Below are 17,231 nucleotides of genomic sequence, written 5' to 3'. Positions count from 1 at the left end.
ATTAATTATCAAATTGCTATTTGATTATAATTTATATTTATTGCCAATATGTTAGAAGCCTAATGGATCACACACATTAAGTGACATGATTGGGATTAAATAAGGATAATTTAATTAAGTTGGACTTAATTGAAAAAGACCAAAATAAAGTAAAAAATTAATTAAATTCTCATAGACTTAATTTAATTAAAATACAACTGTTGTATTTAGGGTTACAAATTAGTTTAGCTATATAAATATATTATATAAGCAAACTAAAAACATGAAGCCCCCAACCACTTTTCAGCCGTTTCATAAGAAAAGAAAAGAAAAATAGTTTTCTTTGTATGACAAAATAAGATTCGGCAAGAATTTTGATCCTTTTGTTTTAGAAACAAAACTTCCTAACACAAGTAAAATCCTACCTTGGAGAAGGTCTTATTAAGTCACTGTGTGGATTACTATTAGAGGCCAAACAATTGGGTGGCTCAAGATTTGACAAATCCTAAAAGTGAATAAGCAATTATTTTGGATTTAATTGGCTCTTGATTACGATATTTAGAGCAAGGTATGTAACTTTTAAACTTATGAGTGTTTATAATTCATTTGAAAGTTATATGAAAAACACAAACATTGATCCTGTAGGATTCGACTGTTTCTCTGATTAAATGTTAATTTATTTTTTCGCTGCGTTATATTTTAATTTTTTGATTATTTTTCATTTTTGAGCATGAGGTCGAATCCCAGCAGTCAAGGTAGTAGAAAACCACCCAATGATCCCTCAATCCAACATCATTATGCATATGAAGCATGGTTTAATGGTTACAGTTAAGAAGAGATGGCCATGACATTGGTTCTTTCATGTATAACACCAAATATGGCTACTGTGTTAATATAAATAAATAAACAAAATAATCTAAAAAAGTGAATAAAACAAATTTTTACTTATGCCTCAACCTTTGGGGTGTAAGGCAAGGCAAGCTTGAGTCAACTCCCAGTTTTCTTTAGAATTTAATTGTGAACAAATTGCGAGTTGATAATAAAGATTAAAAATAAATTCAAAAATGTGTTTTTTCTTTTTATATTGATGGTCTCGATATGAAGATTACTTGATTTAGTTTAGCATTATAAGGATTAAAAAATATACATTTTACATAAAAATATTCATAATTTTATATTGCTCTATCAAAGAGGATGCTTCAAGTTCAATGCTAGTATATCCAAATGGGTAGGGGCAGAGGTCCCCCCGAATTTCTAAAATTGTTTTCATATTATATAAAATTTTTTCTATATTCACTTAATAGCTTTCTCAAAATAATTTTTTACTTAATAATTAATACAAATAAAGAATAACAAATGATCCCATACACCTTACTCAACTTTAAAGTTTTTTTTCAATTTATATAATTATTTATATTTATATTTATTTATTTATTTTATTTCTATTCTATTTGCCCATTTGCTTTAAGTTTTTCTAGATTTTCTTCCCCAAATTTCAACGAACCATCGACCATATTATTTTTTTTCCTTTTTTGTTATGTCATATATGGTATTTATCTTTTATTTGCTATGTTCTTTTTTTGGTTTTGTTATGTGGATTTTATTTTTTATTATTTTAATATTTAAAAATTAATAAATTTTTATGTAATTTTCAAATATAAATTATAATGCTGCGTTGTTACTTAAAATTTTATTAATGTATTATTTATTTTATTAGTCTTGATTATGTAAGATAAAATTAACTTGAGCATATCTTTTTTATGTGTTTTACGTTTTATATTTAGTTGAAAAGAAATTATCTTGAATATATAGTCTTTAAACAATTTGGATTATATAAGAGGAAATTATTTATCTTATATGGTAACATCATGTACCCTCGTGAAGAAATCAATAGGACCTTATCGATAAGACGAAGGGTCAATTGACAAAAATTTAAGTGCTAAGAAATGGTGATGGGTGAAAAGAATATTTTATAATAAAATATTTTATACGAGAGAAAATAATAATTAAATAATAATATTTTTATCGAAGATGAATTAGCAAGCTAAAAGATGATTTAGAAGTGAACCGGGGTAAAATGAGACACTTTGGAACTCGAGGAGTGAAGTGGAGAATTTTGAAATAAAATAATATTTTTTAATAACATAATATTAAAATATTAATATTTTATTTGTTATTGAAATTAGTCATGTATAAGGATTATATGACTAATCTAAGTGGAGGAGAAAAAGTAAGAAAGAATATTAAAGAAAAAACGAACGTTACTGGGGCCCGCATGTCTTCATTAAATAGAACAAGAGTGGGTAAGTATATATTTAAATATTATAGTGACACTTTGATGAGCTGCAAATTAGATATTTTATTTGTACAAGTGTAAAGGAAGAAAAATAAGAGGAAATTGGAATTTAAGAAGAGTTGGAAGGACCAAATTGTGAATGATGAAAAGTTTGGAGGGTCACATGATGAATAAGGAAAAGTTGGATGACTTATGAGCAATTTCAATATTTGAAATTAAATGTGAACCAACTAACCAAGGAAAGTTAAATTATGCAAAATGTGAAATATACATGTGAATTCACTATTACATGAAAATCATAGCTTGCAAAAAAGAGAAGTTAGTGAGGGACATGTGAGACCCCACCATGTGAAGAAAAAAAGGAAAAATAAAGTTAAGATTATTTGCAAGTAATGTGATTGGTGCATGAGGTGGCCAAATGAGAAAAGTGAAATGTGGGTTGCATGTGACTTGAATGGTTGAATAAATGGCCAAATAAAATGTAAAGTGAAGCTTGTGCATGGAGTGTGATTGGAGGAATAAGGTGGCAAAGGAAATAAAAAAAAAAGTGAGAAAATGAGGTGGCAGATGGAAGATAATTAGGATAGATTTTGGACCAATGAGCAAAAGAGAAAATTTGTGCATGAAATGTGAGTGGGGAGTGAGTTGGTCCAATGAGAAATGAGGAATGAATAAAGAAATGAAAAAAATAATAGAAAAAGAAAGTAACCTTGGGCAATCCGCCCATGTGTGAGCAAAATGAGAAAATGAAAGCTATTTTCAAGGCTTTTGCCTTGAGAGGTTCACCCATAACCAAGAAGAAAAGAGAAAGCAAAGAAAAGAAAAGAAACATGCAAGGAGGGGCTCGGCTTTTAGAAGAAAAAGGTGAAGAAAACAAGTGAGTTCCATTAGAGATCCGCCTATTTGTAATAGAAATGTAGAGGAGAGGGCCTTGTGGAGCTTCCACCTAAGAGAAGAGCAAAGATTGAGAGGAAAGAAAGAAAGAGAATCAACTTGAAAGAAGAAGAAAAGAGAAAATCGAAAGGTTTTCCTCCCCACCCACACACCATTGTTGAAGTTTAAAGAGATTCTGGTAGTTTGGCTTGGAGATTTCAAGGTAAGGAATATAGAAATTGTTAGTTTGATTGAATACATGCTTTTTGAACCGATTATAATGTGTGAAAATGTCGTGTGGGGTGCCAAGGAACCATGCATGTTGGTGGTTTGCAAGGAATGTGAGATTACACTACAAAGGAGCTTCAGATTTCTTGGTTTTAGTTCAAGTTAAATTATTGAGGAAAGGCAAGACAAATTATGGCTTAATCCTTGATTCTTTATGTTATATGATTATGGGTTAGAAAGAATGCTTATATTGGTTGTGAGATTTGATGTTGTGAGAATGTAATGTTTGAAGAAAGTAAAGGATAAGGATTATGCATGCAAAGATTTAACACTTCTTTGGAAAAGTTGCTGCCATATATGATTGTGTGTAAGCATGGGATTAACTATGAAATTAGGTTAAGGACTTGTTGATTGAAGTGCTGCCTGTACATGTGTGGAATTAAAGATATTGAGTTTGAATTGTTGCTAGGAGGTGTAAAAGTAAAAAAATTGTGCTGTGGTGGCATGCCGAGGGAAGTGACGGGTGACCGAAAAGTAAAATTAGCTAGATACGCACTTGAATCAATAGTGACATAGCATCCCACTATTGTAAGGTGAGTAGAGGATGTCTATTTTAAAATTCCCTTAATTATATATGTATATACCTATTGGCTTACTTTAAATGCAAAATTGTGGACAGCATGAGTTGGTAGAATGTTAAGGTTATGAATGCCATGTTTAAGAAAGATTTTGTGCATATATACATATATTATGCACATGTAAAGGGTTTTGAAATCAAGAAACAAACGTTTTACTACGATTTATGTCAAAATGTGCTTATTGATTGTGTGATGTGCATTCATGAATGCATTCATGAATGAATTTCATATTCACCATGTTAATTTGACATCTAAAACTCATGCAAAGGTTTTACATTGCAAAGTCTTACTAAAAGAAGTTTTATCATGCTACCATGATTGATACTTTTGAAATGGATTTGAAATAAGCTTTTTGAGAACCCAATTTGTTTTAAATGGTTTTATCAAATCGAGAGGTTTGAGAGTAGGTCGAATGTCACATTGGGATAGCGTGACCCTTGTGCACAAGTGAGCTTTAGCTAGAGAACCTTCGAGTTACCGACGAACTGTTAGACATGGCTAAGGCCACGTGTTGATATATGCGGATAGGCCACAAGTGATATATTCAGTTACGACCGCTTGATTTCTCCAATGTCGGCTAACATCATTGAGATTGCCATGGTTGTGGAGATCCAGTAGAGTAGAGCTCCCGGATGTTATTATGTGGAAGTGGGTCCACTAGTTATTTATTTCTATTACCTACTTGAGAGTGATATCTCTTTCGGTTTTCAATACGTGTTCTTTCGCATGGTGAGAACTATAAGATTTTCTGTAGCTCCGTTATTTATACTATGATGTTGGATTTAACTCCTCGCATATGAGGTAATTTGTGAAGTTGTGTATAAGCTTTGATAACTCTTGATCTTATGAGAGCATACGTGTTTATGATGGACTGGTTTAAGTAAAGTTGTTGAATGGATTCAAAGATGGAAAATCTTGTACTTATACTGATTTGCTTTAAATAAGTTGCTAAATGATTTCGATGGTAGAGATCTTTACTTGATTTGATTCGATATTCGATTTAAATGATTAGCTTGCAATAACTTTCTGATTTTACATATAAGGCACAAACCTCCCTTTTGAGCTAAATTGCTTACATATATTCTTATATTTTTAATATTCAAATCTTCTGCCTTTAGCTTGTTTCCTATCTACGCCCTACTCACAGAGTTGATGATCACTAAGTTTATGAGGCTCACCTCCTTATTTCCTTTTGCAAATAAGTAATCGGTTTAAGTGCATCGCTCAACACATCGAGGTTAGTTGCAACGTAGGTAATGGCGCCTCTTAGACTTCTACTCCAAGTCGCTCTGCTGCATAGAGGTTCTGTCAAATAATCTGACTTATAAAGATTAATAGTCTATCAGGAATGTATTTGCTAAAACTTGAGATTTTGTAAGGAATACCACTTGTGATGTTGAAATTACTTTGGAGTGATTAAACCTAGTTATTGGTATCTAGATGCTACGTTTTAAATATCTTGTTTATTTGGCTTAAGTAAACGATAGTGTTAGTGATGTTATTTGATTTTTAATTATTCAAAATCTTAACTAACGCTTGTTCGGGATTTAACGGGTTCACTCATAAGTCTCATACGCTGGTAATGATTGGAGAAAAGGTCATTACATACATATCGTATTTAACTATATATTATATTTTTTATATTTAGTATTATAAATCTAAAATTAAAATAAGAATATTGTATGTTGACTGTATGAATTCTTTTTTTGTTCTTTTAGGTTTGATTAAAGTATGAGTACGTCGAAAATAATCGATAAATTTTTTATAAAAAAAAAAAGCAAATTGCCAAAATAATTCTACTACTCTGAAGTCACCAACCTTAATGCTTCAACTCATGAATAAAAGCAATATGAATCAAAATGTTCAAGACTCAATCCTAAAGAAATAAATGTTTTTCAATAGATAATCAATAATTGATAAATCTGAATCCAGAAAACATGGTTGAGCAGAATTTTTCTAAAAAACTATTGTAAGTCTTTTTTTTTCTTGATTTTCATGTTATATAAAATTATTTTTTATTATCAATATTTTAATTGTTGGTTAAATTTAAAGTATTAGTTTTTAAAATTTTTAACTTTTATTGTTCTATTTTTGACCCCCCACAAAAGCTGAATACCTCCGCCCCTACAAATGGACCCATTACTCAAATATATATATATATATTACAAAATTAGTCTTAAAAGCAAAGAAAATTGTCAGTTAAAATTCTACTACGCAAGTATACGTATCGAATAGACAGTATATTAGCAAGTAGAGTATCGATCCCACAGGGAATTGATCTAAAAGTTTACTAAGTACTAAAATTATCGCAAATTAATCTTATCCAAACAATATCAAAATAATATCAAATCAAACTAAGTTATAGCAGAATTAAATTAAGAAAAATCAAAATAATAAATACTCAAATAAATATCAAATCAAACAAGCCTAGGATTACAATATCCCTCACACTTCATCTAAATCTTACCTCTCTTCCTTAACTTATCTCAATGGTTTGAATTGCTAACCTAGAGTCCTAAATTATTTATAAGGGTCTCTCGACTCATCTTATAAAAATATCTATTTTAACCAAAACACTATATCCCTATGTGAATGAAATTAAAACAAACTCATTAAGTTCAGGCTCTAATCTGGCTACATATGGCCTAGAGGTATATCCCTATCCTATAGGCAAATCAATTAATTAGATCATATGCTATCCCAATTTAGTCTACACTAAACTCCCTTTCCCAAGTTTGTTTAGGTTTATAGATCAATTTAATTGGTGGCCAAGCAATTAAAAGCATTAAGAACAAATTGGAATAAACAATTCAAATCCCATTGAAAATAAGCAAGAAAGTGATTAAAAATCTAGATTACATGTGAGTTCAATTGCAATCCTAGAAAAATAAATTAGCTCATAATATCTAATAAAGACAATATCCAAAGAAATTTAGCCATGAATCCAAGTCAAAGAAAATAAGAAAAAACACAAAGGTAAGAGAGAAAACTAATAGTTAGAGATTTATGATCTTGATTCTCTCTCCAATTCTCTTGTTCCTTGCTTTGTTCTTGGCTCCAAATCTCCAGAATAGTTGCTTGCTGCCTCCTCTCCAAAATCTCTGAAAAAAGCTCCTTAAATAGGCTCAAATAACCTAATTTTCGAAATCCTGTTAATGTCCTTTATTTTTTTTTGGAAAGTCACGCAGCACTGCGGCGCTACTTCTACAGCGCTGCAGCGCGGAGCTCTAAGAAGTAGCGCCGCAGCGCTGAGCTCTCTGGAATTTTGTATGTGTGCTTCCTTTCATCAACGCTGCAGCCTTGTTCTCCCAGCGCTGTAGCAGTCTATCAACTTCAAACGTGAGTTTCACCCTGATATGTTAAGAACTGGGCAATGTAGTAAACATAAAAGTTTTATCCCTGTCTCTTAACTTTCCAATGGATCAAAAATCACATCAATTGGACTTCTGTATTGAAAGATTTGCTCCAAATACCGCATCATGTTCAGTCTTTACATACTGCTGCAGTGGTCCGACTTTGACAAATATTTTGACCATGATCCAATCAGAACTGGACAAATTGGTGAACATAAACATTGTATCCCTTCTTCTTATAATTCTATTGGTCTAAGAATCACCTCATTTGGAGTTTTTTTGAAAGAGATATGGTCAAAATACTAAAAAAATACGAATGAAGCTATCACATACTTGCACTGATTTTCATCAAATGAGTCTTTTTCATCAATTTCCTACAAAAGTCATAAGAGAAATTAACAATAACTACTCTTAAAGTAATTTAAAATAAAATAACTTAAAATTTAACTAAAATAACTTAAATTAATCACTTAACAAGTAATCAAACTTAAACTAAAAAAAACACCTATAATGCTAAAATTCAAACCTAAAATCTCAAAGATCTAGCTACTTAAGCTCCCAAAATGAGTCAAAATAACTGTATATAATAGAATTATCAAAAATTGACATAAAGTTCAAGTTTGATTTCGATCCAAAAGTTCATGCTTGAGTATTTGATATGCAAAGAGTAAATTAACACAATTCTAATAGATAATTAATTTTCACATAATACTAAAAAAAGCCCTTAAACTATTCAAGAAAATTAAAATGAGTGTTTATTTTTCTATTGCTCTCAATCAAGTCTCTGTACTTTTATTTTGGATTAAATAAACCCTTATGACTAATGGTTGACTAATTGCCATTAATCAAAATGTCCATTGTCATAAAACAATGTCCATGTGGCGTTGATATGATATTGATGTGGAGGGTGAAAAATGTGATATGACCATATCATCATACCATATAAAATACCATCATACCATCTATTATGACATGTTAACATGCCACATTAATACTACATGACATTGAATGACAAGTAAGTCAACCATTAGTTATACAGGCTTATTTAATTCAAAATAACAATATTAAGACTTATTCGGCACGAAATAAAAGTACAAAGGAACTTCTCAAGAAAGTGTTGAAATCAAGGATCCTTGAACTAAGTTAAACCTCTCAGAATCTCCTCTTTTTGACGGATCCTCAAAGCAAATAGGAATTGCTCCACAAACACCTTGTCAGCACTCATTTCCCTTTATTGGGGGAGAACAAGCTAAAATTGCTCTACAAACACTTGTACCACACTCAAACTCAGTGAGACCATTTAAGAGCCTTGAGTACCTCAAATTTATTAACTTAAATGGAGTAAGACATGCAAATTTGGATCCTAGTGAAAATATAGAGAAAGAATCTTCTTTAATTGAAATTGTAAAAAAATAGCCTTCCATGACCAAAGATGAAGTTCTAGATCTCAATCTAGTGAGAAAGGAGAAATAATATTATATCACATATCATTTTTTGAAGGGATCGTGATTGACACATGGACCTATGTGGGTATAGCCCATTAAGCCCAAGTAAGTTTAATCAATAATACATGGGCTAGTCATCCATCGCATACACATAATTTTCATTCACAAACAAAGATATGCAAATAATCTATCAAATCCACCATATTATGGAACTTCTTAGCTAAAGTGTGGTTTTTATCACATTTCATGTAAATACTCACAATGTCATAACAAATATGGTCTGAAACACATCCCATACCTATATCGCTATGCTTCATCCACCATAGTTTTATAATTCATATGCACCCATATCCGAGGCTCAACATAATGTATAGAAACATAAATAAGTATGGGTATATCAACATTTATTTACACAACTAGTACATTATCAACATAACCATTCCAAGACCCGACTTGACACACTGCGGAGTGTAACGACATTCGAAGGGTGGAAGGAACGTTTTACCACATCTACCATGAATAAGCTGAGCTATTACTCCACAAGTCACCTAGCTAAACAAGCGACTGATCTATAAAATAAAATAAAGGAAAATAATATGTGAGTCACAAAATCTTTGTGAGTGAATTCAGGGAAACGAACAAACCAGGGGGAAGAGTTTTTGCAATAAACTATACATTGCAAAAAAAACATGAAGTTCATAAATATTCACATAATGCTTTTAATCATCAATACTCACATTTCAAGACTTTTCATAAATGTATTTGAAACCCAATATGCATTTGAGAGTTAATAAACATTTAAATGCTCCATGTAAGAATCATTTACAAGTAGGAAATGAGAAAGTGAGAGAGAGCTTATGAATCCATGAGTTCATCATTACTCGTTCATTACATGAAAGCATCAATAGATAGTCAATCATCTCATTATTCCACATGAGCACAATAATTGTCAAATCACCACATATAAGGGTCAAAATAAACAATATATATAAGAGAAGATTTAATTCATACGATTGTCATAAGATAAGGGGAGGATAGGTACATTTACCAAATCCATCCTTGTGGTATTTTTACCCTCACATCGAGTTATTGGAAAGAAAAAGGTGGGTACATTCATCCAACTAAACCTTGTTATATTCTTACTGCCACACCAAGCTCTAAAGGGGAAAAGATTGGTACATTTGTCTAACTAGACCTTGTGGTATTCTTACCCCCACATCGAGTTTTAGAAAAGAACAAGAATGGGTACATTCACCCATCTTAGTCTTGTGGTATTCTTACCCCTGCACTGGGTATTAAAAAGGAACTAATATGGGTACATTCACCTATCTTGGTCTTGTGGTATTCCTTCCCCCACATCGGGCTTTATTCAAGTCACATCTCAATGAGCATCCACACAATAATCAACTCAAAGGCAAGCATTATACATCATTTCATGACATTTATTCGTTTGATTCACAATGGGTATCATAAATATTCTTATAATTTTAAGGAAGTAAAGACTTATTCCTTTGCTTTCATAATTCATTTCTATGACACTATAGTCACCATATTCACCTTTACCCTTATTTGTCTCTATGGTTTATTCTAGTTCATATGCTTTGGTGATTTCCTTACTATCCCACAATCACATTTATTTGGATGGTTATCTATCAATCCACCTAGGTCTCATTTTAGCCGAGCACTAATCATGCAACATACATTCAGTCGAGGAATATTTAAATGAAAACATTTGAAAGGGCTTGTCCCCTTTTGTTGAAAACTAATATATAATAGAGATATTTAATACATAATAGATTAAAAATTTCATTAAAAACATTTATTCACACATAATTCGGTTTATCCAAAAACAATTTAGCATACAAATCATGCAAGATAATTTTATCAGTAAACCATGCTCAACTTTATCGTATAAAGTACTTAAAACGGTGTACCCACTCACCTCAACACGAAGCATATTCTTTTCCTAAGCTTTGTGTCACCAAAATCATGCTCATCTGTAGTCTCAAGCTCTAGCAATCACTTATCATAATAATTCTAACATAAATCCTTATTTTGCCATCAAACCCATTTATTCAAATTAACTAATTAAACTCATATTATTCGTTTCAAAGCAACCCATAATATTTCAAACTGAAATCATATATAACGAAACCTTAATCATTCTTAACTCCTTAACCTTGTTGAAGAACAAAAACCCCTAAAAGCTTAGCTCAAATTTGGATTAAATGAGCTGAAATTTGCAAAATCTTTGAGTTAGGCTGAAACATTGTGATTAAAACCCCAAAAGGCCGAATCTTACCTTAAATTTGAGTTTGGAAGATTGGGTCCTTGTCTAATGGGGTTTTGAAACATTAAAGGAGGGATTGGTGGTTGTTGAAGATGAGTTGGAGACTAAGAAAATGTAAAATGAAGGCTCGGGCTCATTTTTAATGTTTTATACACTGATCTGTCAAAAAGGTGCTATAATTGATTACTCAAATTCTATAGTCGACTATGGCTATATTTTCTTTAAGAATCTCATGCTTTCTGTTATAGGGTTGACTATGGCTGTGAATTCTTTAAGATTTTTGCACTTTCAAGTTTTTACCAAATTTCCATAATATGAACAATTAGGGTATCACATATTACTGATAGCTACCTTAATGTGATAGGGAAAAAGCATCAAGCTGGGTTGGCTTATCTATTAATGCAAGTCACAAAGCATAAAAATTAGTTTCCAAATTGAACCATGCATTGCATCAACATATTTTGTTATATTTGACATGCAACTTCTTTCAAATTAGATTTTAAATCATCTACACATGATAAGGTTGGAAACCAAAATAGTATTTGAGATGATGGTGGTGTCTCATTGTGTTAGACAGTTTAGAAGCTTCTACCTACTTATGTAACTGTATCAATTCACATGTAGTCTATTATTGTCTTCTTTATCTAAGGCATCATCTATTAGTCATTTACTTGATTAATATTTTTGTCAAGAGATACATTCAAACAAAGATGACAACCATGGACAACGTAAAAGCTATTCGAATTGTTCTTTCAGTTTAAACTTTGATTTGGTCAGTGGATTCATTTTAGATTGCACATTGTTGTTACATGTGGGGTATTCTTACCTAAATTTTTTCATTTAAAAATAGATGGTCAATGAGAACCAAGTAAGATAAATACAACGCCATACTCTCTTTTGACTTAAACAGTTAAATCTTTTATGCAAGAATGGTGGCAAAATATTTGCAAAGAAGTTTTCTAGATCAAAGGAAAAGTGGAGAATAGGAAAAGATGAAGTTATCACAACTTTTGGAAGAAAGAACAAAGAAAGCAAACATAGGGTTGTTTTATGAGATACTGGTACGTTACAATGACAAACCTTGAGAATCAATTTCTGACGGTAGTGATCATTTCACTCAAGCAAGCTGCATTGACCGATTGGTTAATGCCATTCAAGTAGGGCTTCTTAAGATGACATCTACTCAACTTGGATTGGTTACAATTTCAAACCCTATCACACTTTATAAACTTGTCATCTTCAAACTTAAAACTTTTTTAAGCGCACACAAGTTGTTGTTACTAATAGCTAAATAGGAATATTGGATGTGATAATTAAAAATGGTATACATATATCAATTTTACAAGTGTTGAAACTATATGACTTATGGATGTGAAGCAAGACACTACTTTTGATGACATTTTGTGCAGGCTCCTTAATCAAACCAAACTTGCAAAACTGACGGGAAGAAAACTACTGGAGGATCTATTTCTTAATAGCAAGAAGTAGAATTAGTCTTTCGATCCTAACCCATGTTAAATGAGTTATAGTGGTAGTCCCTCTATAAATTACGTAGTTTTATAAATTTTTTATTTTTGTTGATCTATGAATCAAACTTGTTCTCATTAGAAAAGTATAGGGAAAAGATGATGTAACTACTTTATTTTCTTTTTCAAATAAGGTTTTATTTTGTGAGCTTACCTTAGTGATTTAGTTAACTTAACCAGAAATTTCAGTGCATGCCATTGTTTTTTGAAGATTTCATGTCATTTTATTCAACAATAATGACTTTGTCTATCTTGGAAAGCATGATATGCTAAAGTAGTGCTAACGTTGAATAAGAAAAGAAATAAGGAAATTGTTTGATTGAATGTTGACAAAAATTCTTGTAATTATATACATAAAATAGAATGACTTTAAAATAAATAAATAGAATGCAAAATCTGAAGGTTTCTTGGACAATTCATCTTTGACTTTATAAGAGTTTGAATCTCTTGAAGCTTGTAAGTTTCTATAATACTTCACATTCTATGGAGATGTCTCTTGCTTTCTGATGTCTTGGACATAAAATACTACTTATGTCTTTATAATTCAAAAGGCAATTAGATTTTGTTCTAATTTTTTACCTAACTTAGATCTCATTATATTTTGGTAAGACCTTTTCTTTATTTTAATATCTAAAATAGTCCTTAAACTATTCAATAAAATTCAAATAAGTACTACTTTTATTACGGTCAATCAAATCCTTATTTTTTTTTAGCCAAATAACCCTTTATACTTTTATTTTGAATCACATAAGCGTTTTTGACTAATGATTGACTTAATTAAAATGTTTTTTTGTCATTTTATGTTGTATAATGCTAATGCTATGTTAATATATCATGATTGATGATGTAGTATGCTGACATATCATAAGCAATGATGACATGACATGCGAAGTTGGCATGACAACATGATCATGTCGTATTTTTCATCTTCTACAATAAAGCTATATTAGTGCCATATGGATATAAAATGATAAGAGGTAATTTGACTAATAACATTAGTCAATCATTAGTCATAAAGACTTATTATATTTAAAATAAAGTGCAAGAGCTTATAGAACATACTAAACAAATAAGAGTTTATTAGAATTTTTTGAATAGTTTAAAGACTTATTTGAGCATTATGTCAAAAGACATTTTATTTTCAACAGTTTTTAATGTTTTGCAGCTTTCAGAAGCTAAAATGAACCTTTTATAAGGTTTTTACAGCCCTGTTGTAGAGACCATATTTTACGTCCAAGCATTCCTGAACTTTTATTTTATTTTTCTTTTCTTTCTTATTATGGTTTCCTTAAGTTGGGCTTCTTTAATATTCTTGAAGTCTGGTCTTGGACTATTGTAAAAAAAGCCCATGATTTCAAACCCTTGAATTTTAAGACTCATTAATTCTAGATAAGAGAAAATTAAAAAAATAAAAATAATATATAAACAAAAAAATTCAAAAAGTTAGTATCTTGGTAGTCTACTAATAATACCTCGCTCCACCCTCTTTTTGGCCAAACTTATAAACCTGTAGCACCTAATAATTTCTTAAATTGCCTTAGGCCAAATTTAAACCAAATTAATCCAACCCAAAATTTAATTAAATTCTAAATAAGTAAAATAGAAAAGAACCAGTTGTAAAAAAACAAAAACCAGTTAGTGGATTGAAGAGAGAGAATGTGGAACAAGGATTATAGGCATGGAATGCTTGCGCTTGGCAAGGACCTCGCTGCATCATGCCTAGCTAAACACAAAAATTATGCTTGGTAGGCCACGCATCTAGTTACAGCTAAAGAGGGCGGCTATAAAAGTTACCCTCACAAGATTTTTTTTTGGGATGAGGAAAAAAGGCAAGTAAAAAAAAAAGAATTTCTCTACAAGAAAAGAAAAACCCATTCTTTTTCTACTAATTGAGAGCCATACAATAGAAAAAAAGAAAAAAGACAATGAAAATTCAAAAAGGTGTGAGCTTAAGTTTAGGTTTTTGGTATTCTTGGGCTTTGCAAAGTTGGTAAGGAAAGGTTTTGGTTAAGAAAGAAAGTCTTTTTCAAGGTTTAAAGGTGTTTTTTTCTTTCTCTTTGTGGCAACGAGGTGGCTTTAGGTTAGAGTAAAGGGAAAGAAGCATTCGCTTGTTAAAGAAGATAAATGATTGATAAAAAGGTAGTGGCTAAAGAAAAGGAAAAAAAAAAGGAAATAAGGAAGAATAGACTAATTTTTTATAGTTGGGTTTTTTTACCTTAAACGGTGCTGCTTAAAAGATTTTTTTTTTGTCAAAATATTTGGAAGGTCCCTATTCTAGGGTATTTTTTTCAATTTAGTCTTTCTATTCAAAATTGTAACTTTTAATCTTTTGATTTTGAGAATTATATCAATTTAGTCCCTTTAACATTTTCTATTTAAATTCACACTTTGGGTTCAAGATGCAACGTGGTGCTCTTATTCTTTAAAACAAGATGTGCTCTTACTAAGTTTTGAATCCAAGATTTCTAACAAGTATGTCAAAGCCATTACCACCACACCCAAGCTCTTACGATAGTTATAGCTTGCTTGGGTTTCATTTTTTCTTTTCTTCTCTTTTTCTCTTTTTTTTTTCTTTCTTTAAAACTATATCGTTTTGAAGTATTTTTATACTTTCAAAAACGCTAGCTATAAAAACCCATTGAAGCTTTCTTCTCCAAAAAAGAAGGCTCCAAAACAATATAGTTTTGAAGAAAGAAAGAAAAAAATGAAAGAAAAACAAAGAAGAAAACAAGTAATAAAATACAAGCAAGCAATATATATTAGTTGCTTGAGTGTGGTGGTAAAGGCTTTGATATATTTGCTAAAGGTCTTAGGTTCGAACCCCAATAAGATCACATTTTGTTTTAAAGAATCAGAGTGCTACGTGTTCGATGAGCCTGTCATTCTTCTTCAAGTTTGGCTTGTGAACTCCTTATTAAAGGCCTAGCAATGTTGAGCAACCTAAGTTCAACCCAACCTAGTAGGATCAAAAGCTAGTTAAGTCTAATTTTTTTAGGTCACAAAGAACCCAAATAGGAATGAGTCTTTGGGCCTTTTTGTTTGGTTTAGTGTTAAGTTATTTTTCTAAAACAATGTAGGTATTTATTTAAATATTAATGTTACTGTGGTTAGTAAAATACTTTGAAAAAAGATACTCATACATAATAAAGTAAGGAAAATAATACTAAGTTAATACATGAAATATATAAGTCTCTAAAAATATATAAATACATATATATGATTATTTAATGTTTTTTTAAAGATATATATAATGTATTAGTGAATTAATTTATTATATGTTAAGACAAATAAAATATAGCAAGGATGTTTGATAAAATGTGCTATTTGAGTCGGTCTGATGATGGAACTCCACTAGAGAAAGCGAAAAGTCGTATTTCTGAATTGAATTTCCTAACTGAGGAACTTAATTAGGACTTTCACCAAAGTGTTGGGAAAACCCTAATTTTATGTTTTGATTGCCCTCTTACTCAAATAACCATTTTAAACATTTTTTAAAAATGGGTAGTAATAATAATAAAAAAGGGGTTTAAAGCAAAATGAAAATATTTATTATATATATAAATACTTAGAGATTAATTATATTGAATTAATTTTTGATGATGGAATTTCATTTGGGAATGCGAAGACTCACATTTTCGAATCAACTTTCCTATGTTAGGAATTTAGTTAAGGTTTTCATCGAAGAGTCAGGATGAATCCCAATCTTTATATTCCAATACGTTGTTAATTCAAATAAATATTTTAATAAAAATAATAATTTAAGGGAATTACTTGATAACTCTGCTATATGGAGTTATTTTTAAACTTTTTGGGGACTTTAGTGGCTAGACCCTTAAGTTTAAGATCAGATTTTAACCTTTTAAGCTATTTTTCTAGTGTAAGTTAGATTTTCTATTGAATAGTTAAATTTGTTGGTGTTAGTTTAATTTTACTTTATTTTGTCTCAATTTACTTTAGGAAAAGTTATTGCTGATTTTTCTCATGGTTTTATGTAGAATATGATGATCAAGGTAAAAGAAAGATATGATAATATAAGCGAGGTGAAAGTGTCACTCGCACATGTTTCAGTAATTTGAAGATAACTTCAGCTGCAGAAATACAATGGATGTGATTTTTGATTCATTGGAAAGAAAAAAAAAGGTTCATAACTTTCATGTTTACCACTTTTCATAGCTCAGACAAAATTGAGGTGAAAATTACATTCAAATTTGATGGACAGATGTAGTCTGTACTTAGAGCAACACAACCAAAGCGTTGCAACGCTAAAAAATCATGGGCATGGTATTGCAAGTGAGACCACCGTAGTGTCAGAGAACTAAGGCTACGACATTGAGCATTTTGGGAGCCTCATACATAAACTCGAGAGCATGGTGCCATGGCACTACCCCAATTTTCTTTTCTCTCCAATGAATCAAAAATCACATCCATTTAAGTGGTGCTAGAAAAGTGGAAATCAATGCTAGAAAAGCATGGTTGTGGCACTACCCCAATTTCCAAAAAATATACTTTAGATGGAAATTGAAAAGTAAGGCATCTCACACATATTTAAGAGCCTTTTTGGAAAGCATTCAAGGGAAAAGATGGTAGTAGCTTTCCATAAAAT

At 30.8% G+C, this 17,231-nt stretch overlaps 1 pseudogene; it reads left to right on the top strand.

Annotated features, from left to right (window-relative positions):
* Positions 1–827, top strand: part of LOC110417211 (alkane hydroxylase MAH1-like) — a 6,109-nt pseudogene extending 5,282 nt beyond the window's left edge.
* The last annotated feature ends 16,404 nt before the right edge of the window (positions 828–17,231 follow it).

Source organism: Theobroma umbraticum, unplaced genomic scaffold, assembly GCF_002168275.2.
Source record: "Theobroma umbraticum cultivar Fairchild unplaced genomic scaffold, ASM216827v3 scaffold_51.0, whole genome shotgun sequence".
Taxonomy (NCBI): Eukaryota; Viridiplantae; Streptophyta; class Magnoliopsida; order Malvales; family Malvaceae; genus Theobroma; species Theobroma umbraticum.
The sequence above is the reverse complement of the archived record's forward strand: the minus strand, read 5'-3'. Positions and strand labels throughout refer to the sequence as shown.